This window comes from Choloepus didactylus, chromosome 6 (genome assembly GCF_015220235.1).
Source record: "Choloepus didactylus isolate mChoDid1 chromosome 6, mChoDid1.pri, whole genome shotgun sequence".
NCBI lineage: Eukaryota > Metazoa > Chordata > Mammalia > Pilosa > Megalonychidae > Choloepus > Choloepus didactylus.
The window spans coordinates 48,575,226-48,599,324 of record NC_051312.1 but is presented as its reverse complement, the minus strand read 5'-3'; the positions used below and the strand labels follow the sequence as shown (position 1 = coordinate 48,599,324).

Genomic DNA, 24,099 nt, shown 5'->3' with positions numbered 1-24,099 from the left:
AAGTTAACACTTTTATGTATATATGTTATATTCTACAATAAAAAAATGTGATTAAAAAAAAAAAGTTCTCCACACAGAGGGGATACTGGAAAATGCCAGTGGGTTCTGACTGCTCGCCCACGGTTGGGCTTTAATAAAATTAACACATTTGGGAAAAGAAAGAAAAAGTGATGGAAACAAGTCACCTTACCTGATCCAAATCAACTTTTCTAAGTTTAGACAACACTATGCCCAATATTATTAAATCCTTGTATTGATGTAGTTCAATGAACCTATATTAGTCGTTCCCAAAGTATGTCATTCTATTCTAGTTAGTGTAATGCTTACTATAATTTCTTCCATAGCAATTCTTTTTGGATTGCCAAAATATAGGTATAACTTTTATGTTACTGCTTCTCAAAAAAAAATTTGAATGAAGATTATCTTGGGCACAGAAACTAAATCAGCATATTGCACTTAGAATTTCTTCCATGAAAATTATACCTCAGAAATATCACAATACATGTAAATGCAGGCTCTTGTTTGTAAGTAAAGAAACAAAAGAAACCGTTAGTGTTGTTTTCCTGTTATCTTAAGTATTATTTGAAAGGTGATTTTATCTTTTATTTTACAAAATAAATCGTACATTCGATTGTTCACAGTACCATTACATAGTTGTACATTCATCACCAAAATCAATCCCTGACACCTTCATTACCACACACACAAAAATAACAAGAATAATAATTAAAGTGAAAAAGAGCAATTAAAGTAAAAAAGAACACTGGGTGCCTTTGTCTGTTTGTTTGTTTCCTTCCCCTATTTTTCTACTCGTCCATCCATAAACTAGACCAAGGGGAGTGTGGTCCTTACGGCTTTCCCAATCCCATTGTCAGCCCTCATAAGCTACATTTTAATACAATTGTCTTCAAGATTCATGGGTTCTGGGTTGTAGTTCGATAGTTTCAGGTATCCACCACCAGCTACCCCTATTCTTTAGAACCTAAAAAGGGTTGTCTAAATTGTGCGTAAGAGTGCCCACCAGAGTGACCTCTCGGCTCCTTTTGGAATCTCTCTGCCACTGAAGCTTATTTCATTTCCATTCACATCCCCCTTTTGGTCAAGAAGATGTTCTCCATCCCACGATGCCAGGTCTACATTCCTCCTCGGGAGTCATATTCCACATTGCCAGGGAGATTCACTCCCCTGGGTGTCTGATCCCACGTAGGGGGGACGGTAGTGATTTCACCTGCCAAGTTGGCTTAGCTAAGGAGAGAGGGCCACATCTGAGCAACAAAGAGGCATTCGGGAGGAGGCTCTTAGGCACAATTACAGGGAGGCCTAGCCTCTCCTTTGCAGCAACAGTCTTCCCAAGGGCAAATCCTGTGGTAGAGGGCTCAACCCATCAAACCACCAGTCCCCTATGTCTGTGGGCATGTTAGCAGCCCTCGCGGTGGAGCAGGCCAGTACTCCTGCATTCTACACCAGCTCCTCAAGGGGGCTCTGCATATTTTTTTCCTTGTTTTTTTCCTTTTTTAACTTTTTTTTTTAAATCAACTGTATGAAAAATAAAAAAAAAATTTTTAAAAACATACAATAAAAGAACATTTCAAAGAGACCATAACAAGGGAGTAAGAAAAAGACAACTAACCTAAGCTAACTACTTTACTTCCAACATGTTCCTACTCTACCCCAAGAAAGTAACCTAATATAGCAACATTTCTGTGAACTTATTCCTACTATACCCATCAGAAATTAACAGACCATAGTCATTCCTGGGCATTCCCAGAACGTTAAATTTACCCACGATAGCTTATCTGTTCTTATTGGATTATTGTTCCCCCTTCCTTAATTACTCTCTAGAAAGATGATTATTTAAAATAAATTTCTGATCATCAATATACTTAGGGATTTCTTTTTTCTTCAGAGAACATATTGTTGGTTTCAGTGTTGACAGATATTTTACATGACTTTTTCCATATTTTTGAGACTGAACTAAGTTTATGTTTATATACAACATGCTAATCTGTTTCCTGGAACTTAAATATAGTCTTATATTTCAACAGAAATAAATATTAAAATAGTTTGGACCGTTTGTTTTTGAAATCTGAAAGGATTCTTCTCTAGACTAGCATAGTTGTTTTTAACTAAAGAATGTGTTCTCATGTCTTCATATCCATTATGTTTTATCTTATGCTCTTGGAACATATTATCAAAGACAATTATGATTGCTGCCACACCACGAAGACATAATGGTCAGGAGCATTAGGTTGATTTTATATAACATTGCAGATTTGTTACTGCATTTTGAAATTTTGTGCTGTTCTTACAAGTGGCCTGGAAGAAGTTGTTTTTAGTTAGCAACAAGACTGCTTTACATAACAAATGAGTATTTATCAATAATATATTCAATGAAATTAAACATCAAATTAGCCATAAACTTGAGTATGTGATCCTCAGGAGAAATTTATCTCCTTTGATTTTAATGCCATTTTTTGCTTTTAATTAAAACCACATATAGACAGTTAATGAAAGTAGTCCAAAGCTTCTTCATGCTAAGTAACATGCACACGTTAATGATTCCTTACATTATTAAAATTATTCATTTTTAAGCTGTTTTAACTTTGATTATGTTCTTGTATTTCATTCAGCGTTACTATGAAAATAAATCTGCTTTATGAGTTAATAGAATCTTCTTCACTCAGTAGTATTTCTTGAATTCCCAATCTTGCCATTTGAGATTTCTTACATGTTTGATATGGAATAGTAAAGCAGTATTTGATATAAAAAAAATAATATGCCATTTTTTTCTATAAGAATGTACAAAATTAACAGTTTTTTTGATACGCATGTTTAATGTGGTCCAGTCAGTGTTCACAAATGTTTAGAATTGACTGTGTTAGAAAATAATGGCTGATCAAATTTTAAATTATTTATGCTGTTTGTAACATCAATGCAATGACAAAGTTTCTGGCATCTTCTCAGAAGGATAAACAAAATATTTTTGTAATTTAAAACGAGAGGTTGAATACTAATCTAGATAAGTAGGTTTTTGTACATAATATTTAGTCAGGATTTCGGTGTGCCCAATTCAATTATAGTTACATTTTTAAAGCTTTATTTTTATGTAAAAAGTCCAACAATGAATGACCAGAACCAAGGCATTAACACTGTTTAGAGACACAAAGCAGGAATAAAATGCTGCAATTGCTTAGTTTTAATTTTATGATATATGATTGTAGATTTCTGGAACCTATAACCAAGGCAAATATTTCTGATATAAGAAAAAGGAATAGACAACATTACAGACCATAATTACCTTAAAACTGTGTATAACTAAAAGACAAGTAAAGGATAAAAAGCCCCATCAGCTGCCTAAGATATATTATGTATCCACCTAGCAATTTATCCATCATCCTTTGAAAACATATTCGTGCCTATTGTAGTCAGAACGCCTTCAGGAAGTCAGCATTACGATGTAACACTGAAAAATTACACCCCTTAGAAAATCCTATAGAACAATATACATAACGTTATTAAAGCATGTATAAACACATATGGTAAGTATTTTTCAGTTAACTTTTTTATTTAAAGGACTTTTTTTAATCATCTCAAATATAGTGATAAGTATTCTGTATGGAAACTGAATGTTTTCTAAAATAGTAAAAATTACATTTTTATGTTAAATATTTATCAGTAGACTGTTTCTTCAATTAAGTAAAAGTTACACATAACACACACATACACAGAAACATTTCTTTAGAACTTGAAAATGCCAAAATTTTTCTATTATTTCGTAATTTTTAATATTATGATGTTATGTGTTAATATTATAAAATTAGAGGCAGGGGCGGTGCCATGAGGCATGGGGTGAGCCGGCGGCTGCCCAGGTGTGCGCTGCTTTCCTGCCCTCAGGTTTTGGAAGTCCGTGCCGTTTGGAAGTGACAGTGAGTGGTCCTGCATCCCAGAAAAATCCTGCAAAAATGTCTTTGTATCCATCTCTTGAAGACCTGAAAGTAGACAAAGTAATTCAGGCTCAAGCTGCCTTTTCTGCAAACCCTGCCAACCTAGAAGTTTTGTCAGAAGCTTCTGCTTCCATTTCTCAAGATGGAAGTCTCTATCCTAAACTGTATCCGGAGTTCTCTCAATACATGGGCCTGAGTCTAAATAAAGAAGAAATACATGCAAATATGGCCATGGTCTCTGGAGAACCAACACAGGGTTTGGTTGTAAGACCTTCCAGTGTAAATGATATGGTAGCTCCTGTAACTGGTAATGATGTTGGGATTTGAAGAGCAGAAATTAAGCAAGGGATTCGTGAAGTTATTTTGTGTATGGATGAAGATGGAAAAATTGGCCTCCGACTTAAATCAGTAAATAATGATGTACTTATCCAGCCAGTCCAAGCTAATTCTGCAGCATTGTTAGTTGGTCTGAGATTTGGTATCAAGTACTCCAGATTAACAGTGAAAACTGTGCAGGCTGGAGCTCTGATAAAGCAAAGTGCTCAAACAGGCTTTTGGAGAAAGGATTACTATGACTGTTTGTGACAGACCCTTTGAGCAGACTATTACCATGCATAAGGATAGTACTGGACATATTGGCTTTATCTTCAAAAGTGGAAAAATAACGTCCATAGTAAAAGAAAGCTCTGCAGCCTGAAACAGTCTTCTCCCAGAACACATCTGTGAAATCAAGGGACAGAAAGTCATTGGATTGAAGTACTCTCAAATTGCAGACATTGTCAACATCTGGGATCGTAGTTGGTATTACAATCATGCCTGCTTTTTTCTTTGAATGTATTGTTAAACAGATGGCACCAAGCATTATGAAAAGCCTGATGGATCATACCATTCCTGAGGTTTAAAGGTTAAATCATGGAAGCTTAACTGAACTACTCCACTGCAGTTTACTTCTTCGGCAACTTTTGTATTATGCACATGAAACTTTTCAGAAGCCAAGGAGCATACGCTGCATGGAGATCTTTCTATCTTACATATGGCTGAGAATCTTACTATAAGGTCTGATATCTTGTCCATACTTCAAGATAGTTGTAGCCTTATCCTGGTTTTACAGATGTGAAACTTTTTCAAAAGATGTACAGACTTTCATAGAATAGTTTACTGGGAATTTGATGCTTTCTGCAAGCCATTTGATTAAGATGACTGATAAAGGCTCTTAGCTTTGTGTTTGAACCAGTCACCTTTATATAGTGAGTCCTGATCCTATTGCTTTATTTCTTTGTTGCCATATTACATTTAGAATGATTGCCTTTGATAGCGTTTTTCCTGGTTCTGCTTATGTGGGTATGTGTGTGTAAGATGCTAATTAATTAACACTGGTTTCGATCCATTTAAGCATTTTACAGTGTGCATAGTTTGCAAAAGATTGTCATAATTATCAACTACCTTCACTTAATATGCTTGAACTATAACCTTAACCATGTTAATTAAGCATCTAGAGTAAAAGCCAAAATATAATTAATTGCTGTCTTTATAAAATTCAAAATGTGGTTCTATACTAAACTGAAACGTACACTAACCCATAACAATTTCATGGTACTTATTGAGCTATAGCATAGCTATTTAGTTGTATTTGAGATTTTCTAGTCATTGCATAATGGAAACTTCTTTCAAAAGTTACTTATCTCACTTGGAGAAATAATCACTATATATTTTGGCATTCCTGTGTCTTAGAATATTGTCATTGTTTCATTTCCTGACTCCTCCCTGCAAACAAAATGCAGTGACAGTTTATCCTGATAATTTTGTTTTTATGCTTACTTTAATTACATATCTATAAATAGAAGTTAAAATTGCAAAATATATATATATAAAATTAAAGAAACTAAAATATTCATAAGTAAATTTAAATGCTATTTCATAGCATTCCAAGGTCAGTTTTAAAGCTTAATTTGAATATTTGTTAATTATGACATACCAGATATTGGATAATATTTATTCAGGAAGATAAAAGTTGAATTCTTGACTTGTTATATTAATTTTCTGAGTAATGTTTTATATACAGTATGCACTGCCCAATATCAGTCATAGTTAAAATGGGAGGCTAGAATGCTCTAAAAAATCTTAATTGTTTATTTGTTATTATATACCCAGTGTAAGTACATGATAACCAGTAGGAATGTTATAGCTATCTTAATGTTTAGTAAGGGTTTATAGCATATAATATTTTTTAGTATCAAATATATCATAAAATAAATAGTTTAAGTTTAAAATCAATTAAGTGAAACGTCACATATTTTATATAGGGAAAATGTTCCGTAATTAAAAATGAATAATCACTTTATCATAATCCATAAGTGACAGAATAAGTAACAATTCATTAAAAAAATCTATATCATGTTTGATGAATTAATGTATCAACAGGATATTTACTAATGGAGTGATACAAGAAATAGTTATGAAAATTGAGACTAACACATTCAGAATTCTTTTTCATGGGCCCTAAGATCCCTAAGTAAAAATTAAAATAGTATCTTAATGTTTTGAAAGTATCATTTTATATCCCAAAATACCAGACTTTTACCCAAATACTGAATTCATTTGTTAAGATCTGTCTCTTTATACCTTGTATGTTTTGCTTTGACTTTTCATTTTAATAGAGATCAGAGATAATAGTTAATTTAAAATTAGATGAGGCAGTATTATTTGGTAAACAATATGAAGTTTGAATTAGTATTTAAAAGTTTTCCTTTCCTTCTCTCAATTTTAAAAAGTCTGTGAATACCTGTTATTCACTTATCACAGAACAAAAATTAGTCTGAATCCAGTGAGTAGTCAGTTGTCTGCTATTACTAACTACATTTGTCTGGTCTTTCTGAATGAATAGAATACAAACATATATCATATAGAATCCTTTTTTGCCTCGTTCTGCCAAAAATTTGGACAGCTGTAAGAGTGGAGTTAAAGAAACACCCCTCCATTGACCATATATACTGGTGTACATTTTTAGTCCACTCCTCTCCAAAGTTGCAATCTTATTCATAACAAAAGCAGTACCATTTTATCAATAATTAAACATTATTTTCTGGCCCTTGTGTCATTCCATTTCACAAGCTTTATGCATAAACAATAGCTTATGGATGACATATTTTCCATACAATTTTACATTTTTAAGACTATATAATGATAATTATTGTATTTCCTATTTAAATTACTTTTGTTACTGTATATCTTTTGTCAATACTGTAAGTACAAATATTAAAAGAGACATTTGAAGACATAATCAGAATAGTTTCCCTTCATTTCTTAGTGGACATTTTATTTGTTTAAAAATTATCAGGCTACCTATACACTTTCCAGTGCTTACAGGTCTAAAGTGCTAGCTGAGCCGGAAATTTGCTGTTTGACCCCAGCGTTTACTCTTTTTTTCTTTCCTCCTAGCTGCTTGTGAGAGTTTATTTAAAATTCTAAGTTCTCCCATGGCAGCCACAGTTAGTTTTTCTTTGGGAAGCTAAAAAGGCTAAAAAAAAAAAAAAAATGCAAAGCCTCAATACTGCTTCCAGTGACCTGCATTTGTAGCCAGCTTTTAAAGATGGCATGTGCCTTATTTCCTGGTAAGAAAATGAAAATGTAAAAGGGAATAAATCCACTCTCCAGGTTTCTCTCACTAGTTAATGGGAACCCTTTCTGCTATAACATTAAAATAAGCATATTTGGTATTGGTATTTTGTACATCGGTCAGCAAAAGAAAGGAATTTTGCATGTAGAAATGTTGCCTAAGTCACATAGCTAAAATGGCATACCCTGTGATAGAATATTTATTCCTAAGAAGGTGACATTTATAAGGGATCTGGAAGGAACACTAGACTTAGATTTTAATTTCAGCATTGTCCTTAACCAGCTACAGGACCTTGTGCAAGACACTTAACCTCTCATTAGGGTAAGGGTAATACTTAACCTGGCTATCTTTTTCAAAAGTTCCCAATATAAAACAAGATGCCTGGGATTTTGTTTTACAAATCTTCAAGCAATATCTGAATATAAGATGGCATTAATTCAGATCTCAAATTTACTTTCAGAAATTTTATTTTGAACCCATAAAAAATATATGCTTGTGAATTTTATATAGTTATTGTTATGCTCAAAACAAATGTTAAAATCTTGGAACTATTATATAGTACTTATTCTTTGAAAAGCCATGTGACATCAAGATTGGGAATAATATAAACAGATTTCAGTTTTCTTCTGAATACTTTCAATCCTTTTGAGAGGGATAAATGACTTCAAATTCTGAAAACCAGAGCCATTAAAACTAAAAGAAAATACTTTCTCACCTGCTCCCCAAATTAATATATTATCCCATTAATTAAATAGTAAAGGATTCTATGAAAGGAGAAAGCATACCATCAAAGGTCATAGATTAAACAGAGAGGCTGTGAAGTTTATTATACACAAAATGATAACTTTACTGTGTGAAAACCCCAAAGAAGACAAGGCTGTCTGTTATTCTTTCAGCGGCCAGTGTTTCTTACCTGGAATTTGAAGTTTTGTTAATCAGAAACTGACAGGCAGTTGCAGAAAGTGACCTAAGTTCCCTACATCCATCCTTTCAAATTATGGCATGTTAATGAAATCAGAGGCCTTTGAAATGTGCTTATCATTTTTATAAAATGTTCTTCCTACAGTATTACTGTGTTTATACTTGTGTCTAAAAGTCTGTGCTGGATTTTAGAAACAGGGTAGATAATATTAAACCGAAGACTTAAATTGGAAGTAGAGAATAGCTTACCTTTATTTATATTTCTTAAAACTGATATAATATACAGGCAGCTGTAGAATTAAAGAAAACTTATTTTATGCCTTTTACCCAGTTGCTTCTACTTCTCAGTACTCAAAGAACAGAAACAGAAACAATGTTGTGCTATTAATACCAAATATACCAAAGAAAATAATTTTGCAAATTTAATAAAAATAAAGTGACCTTCAATTCCATTTAGTGCTATGCACACCCTGAAGATGTTTGCTTGTGACGTTTTTCATAAGTTAGGTTTATTCTGGAACAATAAAATTATATCAAAGAAACAAAACCAGTCACTTGTATGTTCCTGAGCTAGGAATTTAACTGATGACCTCTTAAATGAAGTTAACAATGCCTCACTCCATTGAGGAGGTTTCTTCGACAGTACATCTCTTTGATGTACTTTACATTGCTTCTTTTCCAACAATTAAAAAATTCTATGACTTGGATTTAAGAAATAGTGGTGATAATAAAGATCATTGTCACTACCTTCATTTTAAAAATAATTGTATTTAGAAATATCATAGTCATATCCCATTTTTAGCCATTATTTTAATTCATATTTAGTAGGGACACTTAGTATGTAAAAGAATTTTGTAGGGAATCCTTTGCAAGCAGAAAAATCCTTCTATAACTCAATTATTCTATAATCGCTTTACTTAATATGGAGTTTCATATATCATGTTTTCTTAAAAGCAGGTTAAAAAGCTAAGTATATAGTTATATAATTTTAAAAACTCATAACCCACTGATACTTGTCAAATACACTAATCTCCTTTCTTGAATACCTTTCCTTTTTTCTTAGATATTACATATTATTTTGTTTTTCTATAATAAATTTGCATTTCTAAAGCAAAATGAAAAGCATGTTAATGTACACACACCCTTAAACAGTACACATTGACTAAAGGAAGTTATTGCAGTAGGTTTTACCAATCACACCTGTGAATACCAGTGATTAAGTAGGAAGTTTAGTCCATTTTTTAAAACATTTCACAAAATTTATCTTAATCAGGATATTTCCAGTTACTATGCTATATTGTTCATCATTCATGATTCTTTCTATAACTAGGGATATATGTAACATATGTAACATGCTAAATACATATACATTTGAACACAGAAGTTCAAATGCGTTTTATCTAGTAGTCACCAAATTAATAGCTCTCTTCAACTTAACTCTAGAATTATTTGCAGGATGTTACCATTTATAATCCCTCTGATTATGAATTTTATGTACAGTACACCCAGAGCCAGATTAAACATTGACAGCATTTAATGTATGAAATCCATTTTGTAAAAGAACCTAAAGGAAAACTCCAGTTTTTTTATGGCTAAAAATATAGTAGATACCAACAGTTAATATTTGTGTCTCTTTAAGTAAAGCATGGACTTGATTATTTTAAGGAAGCTTTATTCTTTAACACATTTGTATGAAGTAAAGAGAACTTTTGGAAGTAATGTAATCCAGCTCTTACATTTTGATATACAAAATACATAAGTTCTATATCTTAGTTTGATATATTTAGGTAAACTGATAAAATTAATATCTGCCAATGGAAGATTTATTCCTAACAGCTTGGCAGTTTTGATTTTTTCATACATGCAAGAAAATAATTGTGCAAGCTAATAATATCAGAATGTCTAGAAGCTCAGTGCATTTCCCTTTAAATCCTTTTAAGTCAGTTTTATCCATAGGCAGTATTGACAGATTGTAGCTGCTTTTTTGGAAATTTAGAGTATTATTTAAGGTATTGCCAGACATATTGATAGGACCTGTATAAGAAATTTAAATCTGCCTATGCCTCATTTTCCCAGCCTCACTCCTAGATTGGGGAAGAACTCAGGAGTTAATTACATGTCTAAATTGCTTTGATATCATTCTATGAATGGTACTTTTAAAAATGTGATGACTGAGAATGTAATACTTTAAAATAATATTTGATTATGATTTGCATTTAAATGAAGATAGTACTTTTTTAGTTGGTGAATCCTTTCTCCCATTTTTGAATACTTCTTATTCAGACTTCTGTTTCCTACTCTTTGTGTTATCTGCCTTCTTCCCTCTATTTTAGTCAAGAAAAACGAAAGAGAGATTATTCAGTTTTTTCAGCACATTTCTGGTTTGATAGTAAAGAGAGATGTGAAAGAGATAGAAGGAAGAGTATCAAGAACACTGTTCTTACCCTAGTGGTTTCATTTTGCCTTTTTCAGGTCCATGTAAGTGGGATAGTTGCCATATTAAAAGCATCATTTTTGTCAGTAATTTAACTTGGGAATTATATTTATTTTTATATCCATGTGAAAGTGTTTCTCCTTTCTTTTTGTAATAGTAATTTTGCCACATTTGTATTCAAGGAAAAAATATTAATTGCACTAAGAAATTTTCTGTATCTGTATTGAATTTAGTCTGAAATAAGGATTGAAATAAATTAATTCTCTACTAATCTTAAAATCTATAAGTTTAAAAAAACTTTGTGAAGTAGCATTAATTATAGCACATTCCTTCTGACTTAGTGCTATTTTTTCTGTGCAATTCTATGATTACTTTCAACAACTAATTATTCTGAATGTTTTTAACATCTACAGCCAGCTCTCTTCCACACTTTTAAATATTTCAAATGAAGATAATGTAGAGAACATATCCGTGATATGTGAATACTCAGGTTAGTTGTCTGGAGTATGTTTGTATTCAAAACTATACTAATCAAATAATAATATCTATGCTAATCAAGCAATAATATCTTTGGATTTATTTCTCTTTTCCAACTTTCAGAAAATAAGTGTTCCCAAAACAAACCAAAAAATCAACATAGTGAGTAATATATTGATACAATATAATATACTTACTGATACATGGATAATGCTTAAGTAGCATTCCTTATACAGTTACCAAAACCTGCAAGGATCAAAAGATTTTATTTAAGGAGGATTTCTCATGCTGCATGGATTATGTTGCTGCTGTCTCAGTAGTACTTCTAATGCATTGTAAAATAGTTTAGAGAGGAGTATGATGCCCATAGTTGGTGTAATGCATTGGTAATTAAGAGGATGTGAGGTTAAGCTTCATTAACTGCTGAGGGATCGTATCTTGGATTTTATTATCCCTAGAGAACTTAAAAAGTGAGAAGGGTCAAACTGTTGGAATCAGATTTTGCTTGTGCATCTGCCAAAACAAAGACCACAAAATAATACAGCAGTAAGCACAGAAACACATGAATTGAAAAGGGAAGAAATATATTTACATCATTTTATGCATGTGGATAAATATTTCAGGTTTTTTCACCTGAAATACTTAAATACTGGAGTATATTTTAATAATAGAAGTTTGTAATAAATTGGTTTCATATAGGATGTTTTTTTAACTAAAACTAACTGTTGCTGTTGTCCAAAATTAGTTGCAATTTCTTTATTCACATTAACTTTCTAACTTGTTTCATTTGATTTAAAAGGGATTTTATTCTTTCCATTCTATCTCCTATATAGGACTTATGAAATCTGCTTTTTATTTTTTTTATTCCTATCCCTTGCTACCAAATACATGGGAACTGTAAGCACCCAGTCCAGAAAAGGTTTAAAAAAAAAAAATCTGGTAGTTTCTTTTAGCAAAGGAGGATATAACAACCATACAAGGTGTTCTGTTGGTACGCTGAGTTGGAAATCAAAGGCTGGGGATTCTCAAAAGTGTGAGGGATAACCAGGATCTGTGATTGATAGATGTAATAGTTGAATATTAAAGAGCTTTATTCTTAGCATTGTCTTGAAATAGAGATTTTATTGAAACTGATTAATTTCTTGTTTGATTAGAAACAGATATTGCAGCAAATGGTATAGATAGAGCAGTGATCATCTCAGAGAGGAGCACTGAGTCAAAATGAGCAGGATCAGTAATTTTGGCATACTTCAAAAATTTCAGGGCTTCCAGTTTCATTTGTACTTCTATGAAAACATGTTTGTATACAAACTCTTACATAAGAATTTTCTGAATACTAGAAGATAAAAGTACAAAACATTCATGCTTTTCCCCTAAAAATATCATTTCTTAGTGCGTCTTTAAATCATTCTTTTTCACTTGAACTCTGAATGGTAGTATTGAAATCATTGAGCCACAATTTTTATATATTGGAATTTTTATTCAGAGAAGTATATAGTTGGATCTGACACTAATGCCTTAGGAGACAATTTCTGGCATAGATTGATCATCTACTTCACAAGACTTAAAAGCCACACTACTGATGATTCTTAAATTGGATGGATCAGTTTTTATTTTATATTGTTTTTGTTCACATTTTTGCCTGAAAGAATGATAAAAATACTGGAAGAACTAGGTGTTCACATAGGTCTGAACTTGTAAATTATTATCATTATAACATTTATTCACACCATAATGAGGTAAAAATTTGTTACATATTACAGATATACTAAGGGAATTTTGACCCACTTACTAAAGAAATACTGTTCTTTTTTTTTTTTTTTTTGCCAAATCTGTTATGCCATTGATTATAACATGCATCAGTAATTTTTGTACAAGAGAGAAACATTATCAAATAAACTAGAATAGAATGTTTTCTTATCACTTAGAATTTTTATTTAATTCTTATTGTTTTCTTAGATTTATTTATTTTTAAATTATATTACTTGTACATACAAATAAATGAAGAAGAGCAAATAAATTATGTAAGCTACTCATAAAACTTCTTCAGTTTACTACTCTTCTGAATTACCTTCTGGCTCCATTGTTGGCATCCATTATTTTTCACAATTCATATTTTTCACATAATGAAATGCTGTCTTTCAGTGAGGGCACTACTGATGCAGCATTTCTTTAAAAATACTTCTGGAAGAAAAAAAAACAAAAAAAACTTCTGTATTATACCCAGATTTTATTCTAACACATTCATGTCCATTCTGCAAATATTGCTGCTGATGCTTTCTTGATTTTCTCTGCAAGTGTTAATGAAATTTTTCTAGACAGCCAGAGTTCATCTTCCTTAACTGATCCATTTATAGATTCTTTTTTTATTAGAGAATTATAGATTTAGATAAAAATCATACAGAAAATACACAGTTCCCATATATCCTACCTCAGACAATTTCCACTTCCTGGAAATCTAGTTGTCACCAATCTTAATTGTCCTTGCTCACTTACAATGCCACTAATTTTAAAATAATTGCCTCTTTAAGTATATTGCTGTTTTCTGGAGAATTTAGGTCAGTATTTCATTTGGAGGCATCATGCATACAGAGGGTTATCCTGCTCACTTGTGAAATAATCCACCAGGAGAAAAATTGTGTTTAAAAATGAACATTTTCTCTACTGTGGTTAGGAGATACTAAAGTTTATAAATAAAATCCAAAACAGGGCATTTGCTTGTTGTTTTTCTGGAATTTGAAAATGTGGTAATCTCTAGGAATTACTAACATTAAAATAAGGGGAAACAATGCAATCATCAAATTCTTCTAAGGTAGTGTCTTAGTCCTTTTCAAAGTGGATGAACTAAGTACAGTATGTGCAGGAGAATTAAGGAAATTATTTTAAAAATCTATCAGAACTTTCAAGGTAATATTGATAAGACTGATTAATATAATTGTTTATAATTTATAAAATATTTTTTCTCAGGAACTCTTTTGCTCTGTATTTGTGGTTGGGGACATTTTTTATAATGCATTGCAATTTACAATTTTCAGAGATATACTTTGTTGTAAACATAATGCAAATAGTAATAAAATATTAATATAAAAGGAACTAAAAGTGAAAAGTTAAATTTCCCCCACCCAAACATCCTACAATCCACAGTTCCACCCTACCCCTATGAAAGATCCCCCAACATTGATTTATATTGAATAATTATTATTAGTTCCTCTGGTGGTTGCCGTTATAATTTTAAATAATTTTTTCACCCTTTACTTTTAAATCTATCAATTTTAGATTGTACTATTAATTCTCTGTTATGTAAGATGAAGTTATCACAGCTACTCTCCACCATCTCTCCTCCCTTCCACCTCTTTTCTTTTGTTAGCTATTACTTACTTGTACATTATCAATGATTACAACTCTTAAATTGTTATCTAGCTATAATTGTCTTCAATCCTTTGTCCATAAGTTTGTTCTACAAATTGGAAAACAGTTAACAGCATTTGCGTTTTTTAATTATGTAAATATTTTCACTTCAGAATCATACAATATTATTGGACTCACTAAAAAAGAAATACCATCCTCTGTCACTAAATGAACTTCTGGAAGAAGAATGTAAAATGGATTTCATTTCTTACATTCCTTCAGTTGCTCACTATCATGTCACATTTTTAATTCCTTCATTTCCTTCATTTTTAGACCTTCCTTTTCTTCATCTGCTTTTTATTCTCTTCCTAGCATTTTAATTACCTTTTTATTTTCTGGTTGATAGATGATACATATGTCTTTCATGGTATTATTAAGGTGCTACCAATTTCTTCTTATTTCATTGGTTTGATGAAATCCACCTTCAACCTCTTTATTGGATTCCCTTTTTATATTGCTCAGTTATAGTTTATTTTTGCATAAAAGTTTTGTGGTAGGTAAACTTTTGAAACTCCATATTCCTTAAAAGTATGTCTATGTTTTATGCTTACACTTAATGAAAAATTTTCTTGGTTGGGGAATTCTAGGTTCAGTATCAGTTTTCCTCAGCCTTTGAAGACATTGTTCTACTGTCTTCTTAAATCTATTACTGTTTTGGTAGGCTTTGACTACGGTTTCCTGTACTTTGATTTCTCTGTCATTATCATCCCATATGCTTTCTATCTTCCAGAAATTAATCCAGATCTCTGATCCACTTGTGGTATTTCCTATCTGTTCTATATAGTTATGAATTTATTCCCTTTTGTTCATTTTACTGTTATTTTAGTGAAATTTTTTAAAAGAGTAAATGTAAAGTGGTATGCTCACTGTGCTATATGAAGCCCTAAGTTTAATTTTAAAATGTGTTAGGCAGAAATATACTAGGAATAAAAATAACAATGAGTTTGTTTGCAATCCCTGCTAAGATAAATTAAACTCTTCTTTCCTATCAAATGAATTTTTATTGACTACCCAAATGTGCAAGTTATTATAGCAGTAGCTTTAACACTAATGGGCAATATAAATCAACTACACTAATTTTAATAAAGGGAACAATATAATAATTCAGATAGGATTAGGGAAGGGAGATTTTACCTCGGTTTTGAAAAAGAGAATGTATTTTAAGCAAAGAGAAAGCAATAGTAAAGACTTGGTGGTAAACTTGGCAGGTGAAATCACTGCCTTCCCCCCTATGTGGGATCTGACACCCAGCGGAGTGAATCTCCATGGCAACGTGGAATGTGATGTGACTCCCTGGGAGGAATCTAGACCCGGCATCGTGAGATGGAGAACATCTTCTTGACCAAAAGGGGGATGTGAAATGAAATGAAATAAGCTTCAGTGGCAGAGAGATTCCAAAAGGAGCCGAGAGGTCACTCTGGTGGGCACTCTTAGGCACAATATAGACAACCCTTTTTAGGTTCTAATGAATTGGAATAGCTAGCAGTAAATACCTGAAACTATCAAACTACAACCCAGAACCCATGAATCTTGAAGGCGATTGTATAAAAATGTAGCTTATGAGGGGTGACAATGTGATTGGGAAAGTCATATGGACCATACTCCCCTTTGTCCAGTGTGTGGATAGATGAATAGAAAAATGGGGGCAAAAAAAAAAAAAAAAGGCACCCAGTGTTCTTTTTTACTTTAATTGTTCTTTTTCATTTTAATTTTTATTCTTATTACTTTTGTGTGTGTGGTAATGGAAATGTTCAAAAATTAATTTTGGTGTGAACGCACAACTATATAATGGTACTGTGAACAATTGAATTTACACTTTGTATGACTGCATGGTATGTGAATATATCTCAATAAAAATGAATTGAAAAAAAAAGGACTTGGTGGTATAAAAGCTCAGACTTCCTGGGTAAGCACACATTGTCCACTTTGTAAGAGAATAGTATCTTCTTTGTCAGTTATTCAAAGAGTTAACTAAGAGTTCTATGGAGGCATCCTAGCAGGAGCCAGGAAAGGGAATCAACTGGTGTTACGTGACTGAAAAAATGATTGTAGAGAAAGTAAGGAGAAGGATCATGGGAGAAAAGAAGAGTGAAAGACAATAGCCTAGTTTTGTGCACCTTGAGTCTGACAATTAAACATTGAGGTAGGATACATAGCAGGCACTTAAAAATCTATGCCTGGAACTTAGGAAATGATCAGGATTGGAAATAGAGATTTGTTAGCCATCAGCCATTTCTCCATCAAACATTTGTTAAATACCTACTGTGTACTTGAAACTGTACAAGGTATTAAAGGATGAAAAGATGAATATGCCATAGTCCCTGCCCTTAAGGATCTCATGGTCTAGTTGAAATTTAAGGAGACCATATGACATGTGGTATTTTAGTATATCTTTTTTTAAAAGATCAAGACCCCCTAATACACTACTCTAGGAATAATGCTGGGAATCCTAGCAAAGATAAGAAGTCATCACATGCTTTTTGTTGTATTGAATTTTCTGGTGAATGCAATATGTTCCTTTTTTTTTATTTTACAAGAAAGAGGAAATGGTCAGAGGAGAGAGGTTGTAAGATACATTAGTAGCTGTGGCTTCATTCCTTTCTGCTAATGTTCCTACTCCACTTCACATAGGAGCTCTAGGTTGGATAGTCATCGTCAGATATGGATATTACCAAGTAGGCTATCTTTGCCTCAAAGCACCAATCTCTCTTCCAATCTGATGGTTTTGGTAGAAGCAACTTTATGGAAAAAGAAATATCTGAGCCACTTTTCCTTAAAAGAAAGTTTATCTAACAGCCCTTTGAGACTCTATATTTACTCGGTACTATGAAATATAAGTTAAAAAAATTAAAAAGAAGTCTAACTTTAGCAGGAAGTACTCCTTTTTATATTAATATAAAAATGTGCTTTGGGGTAGTGAACTGAAAAGACCTCCATCCGCTCTTTCTTACGGCATTTACTTGCCTTCTCATTTCTAAATAACATGCTATCTTGTTTTCATTTTGTTATTTCAGTTTTTATGTCTATTAACATCCTAGGATAAAATATGATGATTTAGCTCTCTGTTAGAATACCATTCCCTTGCATGTACATGCACACATACACACATATATTCTCTCTCTTTATCTATCTCTCCTTTCAATATATTTTAAATTGAAATATTTAAATATTAAATATTCTCTCTGATTAAATCAGTATTCCATGTTTACTTTATGACAAATTATTCACAATATTTAATGTTCTATTATAAATATTATCTTTTTGGTACAACTATTGTTTTTCCTTGAGTTAATAATTATCTCATTTGTTTAGCTGTATAAATTATTAATTCATCCCCAAACTTTCCATTAGAGTTCTGAAACTCCTCCTTAATGTATTTAAGCATCATCCCCCTGGAATCCTCCATCCTCTTTCTCCAAAATAGACTGTTTACTCTGTCAGCATGCACTTCCCTTCACCTTCATCATAGAAATTGCCTTGTCCTTGCTCCTATTTAGGGAGTCTTATTTCCTAGATGCTTTGTCTTTATGTTTATGAGTTTATCTCTTGTTTTGGCAGACCACAATCTCTAGTAACTTCTTGTAAGTGGAGAGAGAGGGTAAGAATGAGGTGGTAGAATTTTTTTAAACTTTGATGTCTGAAAATGTCTTTATTCTGCCTTTAAATTTAGCATCAGTTTGGCTGAATGTAGAATGCTAGGCTGGAAATAATTTTCTCTCCAACAAGTCAAATGTTGCTATTGCAAAGTTTCATACCATTCTTTCCCTGATAACTCTGTATTGACCTGTTTCCACCCCACTCCTGGAGGTTTTTCCAATTTTCTCTTTATTCCCTCTTATTCTGAAATATCAGAACTGTGTGCCTTGATTTAGTTTTATTTTCATTCATGGTTTGTGTACTCAGGAGGATTTTAAATCTAAAATTTCCTATTTTTCAGTTCTGGAAATTTCTCTTAGATTATTTCTTGATATTTTTCTCTTACATGTTCTCTGTTTTCTGTCTAGAAATCCTTTTGGGGTGCTTGACCTCTTGGACTAACCTCCTAATTGTTTGCTTTTCTCTCTCATTTTCTTTTTATTTAAGCGGAGGAATAGCATAGAGGTTAAGAGGCTGATCTATAGAGGCTTACCACCCAAAATCAAATCCTAGCTCTGCCACTTAGTGAACTGAGACAAGTTAATTAACCTCTGTATTCTTATGTCTTCATCTATAAAATGGGTTTAAATAATAGTGTTTACTCCTTAGGATTGTTTTGAGTATTAAATAAGTTAATTATGTAAAGTGTTTAAAACAGTGCCCACCTGTTGGAAAGCACTTTATAAAAATGTTAGCTACTGTTCTTTTTTTGTTGTTGTTGTTATCATTAACATTATTGTCTTTTTATTCAGAAAGATTTAATCAACTTGATCTTCTAGCCCTTCTGGTCAGTTTTTGTGGGTGCTTTGGGGGGTTTTTTGTTTGTTTTTGATCAGCTGTTGCATTTTTAATTTTGACAAACTCTTCATTTTTTTATTATTTCCTTTCACTGAACTGTTATTCTTTTTTGAACATACCATCTTATATAATTTATGAATACACCATCTTATATAATGTATATTACTTTTTATTCTTTTGAAGTTTTCATTTTTTCCTGGCATTGTTTGTTTAATTTCCTGCTCATTTGTATTGGTCTTTGAATTCCATTTAGAGGCTTTTCTCAAATATCTGATGATTGTTTGCTGTCCATTTGTATTTAAGAGTGAGACACTAAAAAGCTAATTGGAAGTGCTACATATTTGGGCACATAAATTGTGGTAGGTTTACTGTAAACTGATCTATTGGTATCTTTCTAAAAGGCTTTTTTCTTAATTTTGTCAATTTCCCCAGGGAGGAATCCTTCAATCTCCCAATCTCCTGCCTATTTTCTGAGTTTAGCAGTGGGATCACACTGTGTGTATTTATGTGAGAGGAGTAATTATCTCACCCTTCTGTATAATGACTTTCAATAAATTATCTCATTTCAATACAGTGCCTCACCCCTGCCCTCTGCAGTGCTCCTGCATCCAAAATTTGTCTCATTTCTTTCACACAGTGGATACAGAGTAGTAATCTAGCTCTCAGGCAAAGTTAGGGAATCTAGGGGTCTTACCATTCTTTTTAAAGGTTTCAACCAATCTTATTTTCTGGCAAGAATATTGCACCTTGCTTGCTAAAATTACTGGTTTGTTTGCAAGCGTACCAATTATTAAGATTTGTTAAAGCCAGGTTGTAAAAATTGTGATGTTTATTGTATGTTTGATGTATTTCATAGAAAAAATAATAATCTGAGGTGCAAAGAATGTTTATGTTATGAACGATAAGGTTTGTTGTAGCAATCTTGAATTGCGAACAATGTAAAGGTCCAAGAGTAGGGAATGATAAACTATATTTTGATTAAGCCATATAAAATGATATTATATAACCATTGAAAATCTTATTTTTGAAAAATGATTTATCATGTTAATGCTCACAATATAAGTTTAAAATGTAGAATTAATAATATGCATTATAATATAGATAATATGCAATATATTTAAAAATAAGTATATGTATGCATGCATGTAACTTTGTGTGTGTATATATATGTATATGTTTCTGTATATGTATATGTGTGTATACATACATATATATGTATGTGTGTGTGTGTGTGTGTGTGTGTGTGTGTGTGTGTATATATATATATATACACATATATATAGATATATAAAAGATTGGTGGGAAATACTCCAATATGTTCAGTGTGATTGTTTTTGGTTGGTAGGTTAATAGGTGATTATTTTCTTTTCTGTATGTTTCTATATCTTACTGTTTTCCTTGACATTTACCATTGTAAAATCAATAACTATACAATAGATATTAATTTTTATAAGGATAGTTGAATATTATTTTATAAGGTAAAAAATAGTGAATAAATATTGTTAAAATTTTCTTTGTAAGTGACATTTTTATGATAAAATTTGTGTTGAGTTTTGAAAAAATTATTAGTCATATAGATAACTACCACAAAATTGTTTTTAAAAGTATTTTTCCTGGCTTACCTTGTTCCATAAAATATTTTAATTCACTTGTAAAATACAAGCTAAAAATACATATAATCCTTGTATTATACAAGGTATATATTAAATAGTTAAAAGGGGTCAGGGAAAATAATAGAGCTACAGGGTAAGATACAAAGAAAACTATGCCTAAGGAAAGAAGGCAGATCACTATCGGTTATGTGATGGGGTAAGAGGCAGGGAAGCATACAACTATTTTAAGTATTGAAAAATAAAATAATTATCTCTTGATTTTAATTTTAAAGAATTAAGTTGTGATGCTTCCTCAAAATCCTGGGGTGGTGTTGTGCCAGTTTGGAGGTATTATGTCCCGAAAAACACCATATTCTTTGATGCAATCTTGTGGGGGCAGCCATATTAGTGTTGATTGGGTTGGAACCTTTTGATTGGGTTATTTTCTTGGAGATGTGACCAACCTAGCTGTGGGTGATAACTCTGATTAGATAATTTCCATGGAAGTGTGGTCCCGCCCATTCAGCGTGGGCCTTGATTAGTTCACTGGAGCCCTATAAAAGCTCCGACAGAAGGAGCTCACTGCCAGAGCAACTGAGAGTGACATTTTGAAGAGGAGCTGCAGCTAAAAGAGGACAAAACACCCCGAGAATAACACTTTGGAGGACGCCATTTTGAAACACAACCTGGTTGAGCAAGAGGATGCCTGCCACGTGTCTTCCGAGCTAACAGAGGTTTTCTGAATGACAGTGGCCATCCTTCAGTGAAGGTTCCCTATTTGAGGCCTTACCTTCGACACTTTATGGCCTTAAGACTGTAACTGTGTAACCAAATAAACCCCCTTTATAAAAGCCAATCCATTTCTGGTATTTTGCATTATGGCAGCATTAGCAAATCAGAACAGATTTTGGCACCAGAGAAGTGGGGTGCTGCTAAGTTTGCAAATACCAAACATGTTGGAACAGCTTTTTAAATGGATAAGGGGAAGATTCTGGAAGCATTGTGAGGAGCTTGATAGAAAAGGCCTAGACTGTTTGTAGAGACTGTTGTTAGAAATATGGACTCTAAGGATACTTCTGATGAGGTCTTGAGAAGAAACAATGAATGTGTCATTGCCAACTGGAAAGAAGGTGATCCTTGTTTTAAAATGGCAGAGAGTTTGGCAAAATTGAGTCTTGGCATTGGATGGAAGACAGAATTGGAAACGACCAGCTGGGATACTTAGCTGACGAGATTGCAACACTAAATATCAAAAGTGTGGCCTGGCTTCTCCTTGTAGCTTATAGTAAAATCTGAGAGGAGAGAGAGAAACTAAGAACTGAACCCTTGGGTACAAAGAAACCAGAAACTGATGGTTTGGAAGATTCTGGCCTTCCAGAAAGTGAGACCCCAGAGGCCACAGCCCCCATGAGGATTTAGCCAAACATGGAACCCGATCACCATTTCAGTACAAGCCAGGATTGGAGATGGAGTTATCCAGAAAGGATTTGTGGGAAGTCCTATTGTCTGATGGTTTTGACCCCTGTGTTCTTCATGCCAAGGCAACAAGATTTTTGAGAAAACTATGTAGCCGGAACCATGGCCAGTCTGGACTGGAGGGGAGAGAGGAACAAATTGAAGAAAAAATGTCTTCAAAGACAGAGCCATGGAGATTGAAGTCTGAAGTCAAGAGGTCTCGGGCAGGGAGAATGGAGCGGCCCACGCATGTGGAAAAGGTCAGTTTGCCCTGGAGGTTGAGGGAGAACTTGCCACCTCAATGCTCAAGAAGAGTGCTGCCACCCAGGCCCCAGAGAGGGTGCAGCACATTCCCTGGGAATTGGAGAGAGCCTGGCTACCACCCCATTGTTTGGAGAGGGGAGAGCCTTTGCCCCAGAGAGGCAGAGTCTGGGTGGCACCCTGATGTTTGAGGAGGGTGGGGCCGAGAAGAAGATGGTCTTCCCAGTGTGTGGATATGTTGGAGCATTCACCCCAAGGTTTGGAGAGAAAAGGGCTGCCATGTAGCCCTTGGAAAGGGTTGGACTCCCTCTCTCTCAAGCCCCAAGGACACAACGTCATTCTGTGAATGACTCTCAGACTTTGAAATCTAATGAAGTTTGCCCTGTGGGTTTTAGGAATTGTTTTGGTCCCTCAAAGCATGTTTTCCTTACTGTTTCTCCTTATGGCAATGGGAATGTTTATCCTATGACTCTCCCTCCTTTGTATATTGGAAGCAGATAACTTGTTCTAAGTTTCACAGGTCCATAGCCAGAAGGGAATTTTGCTTTAGGACAGACCACGCCTATACCTGATTTTGATGAGATCTTGTACTTACTCATTGTTACTGAAATGATTTAAGTTTCTGTGATATTGTGATGGAATGAATGTATTTTGAAGATGGAAAGATATGTCATTTTCGGGTCCAGGGGGTGGAATGTGCCAGTTTGTATTATGTCCCCCAAAACACCATATTCTATGATGCAATCTTGTGGGGATAGAAAGTTGGAAACTTTGGATTGGGTTGTTTCCATGGAGATGTGACCAACCCAACTGTGGGTGATAACTCTGATTAGATAATTTCCATGGAAGTGTGGCCTCACCCATTCAGCATGGGCCTTAATTAGTTCACTAGAGCCCTATAAAATCTCAGACAGAAGGAGCTCACTGCCAGAGCAACTGCAAGTGACATTCTGAAGAGGAGCTGCAGCTAAGAGAGGACAAAACGCCCCGAGAGCAACACTTTGGATGCCATTTTGAAACACAACCTGGTTGAGCAAGAGGATGCCTGCCACATGTCTTCCGAGCTAACAGACGTTTTCTGAATGACAGTGGCCATCCTTCAGTGAAGGTACCCTATTTGAGGCCTTATCTTCAACACTTTATGGCCTTAAGACTGTAACTGTGTAACCAGATAAACCCCCTTTATAAAAGCCAATCCATTTCTGATACTTTGCATTACAGCAGCATTAGCAAACCGGAACAGTTGCTGACAGCTGCAAAGCTTCACACAGCAAAAAAATGTAATGTTAGGTGAATAAATATGTCTTCCCATCTTCTAGACTAGAACTGACCAACATAACTTAATGTGATATTAGAAATGTCACATGCCTGCACGGACCAGTATGATACCCACTAGCCACATGTGGCTGTTGAGCACTTGAAATCTGGCTAGTACAGTTGAGGCACTGAACTTTTAATTTTATTTAATTTTAATTACTAAAATTTTTAATTTAAATAGCCAACGTGGCTAGTGGCTACCATATTGAATAGCATAGTTCCAGACCAGTGGTTTTGTAA

General features: G+C 33.4%; 1 protein-coding gene and 1 pseudogene across 6 annotated transcripts in view; both read left to right on the top strand.

The window, feature by feature from the left end:
• Window positions 1-24,099, top strand: part of ELP4 (elongator acetyltransferase complex subunit 4) — a 278,539-nt gene that overhangs the window by 33,992 nt on the left and 220,448 nt on the right. The window lies entirely within an intron of this gene.
• Window positions 3,764-5,719, top strand: LOC119536285 (annotated as a pseudogene).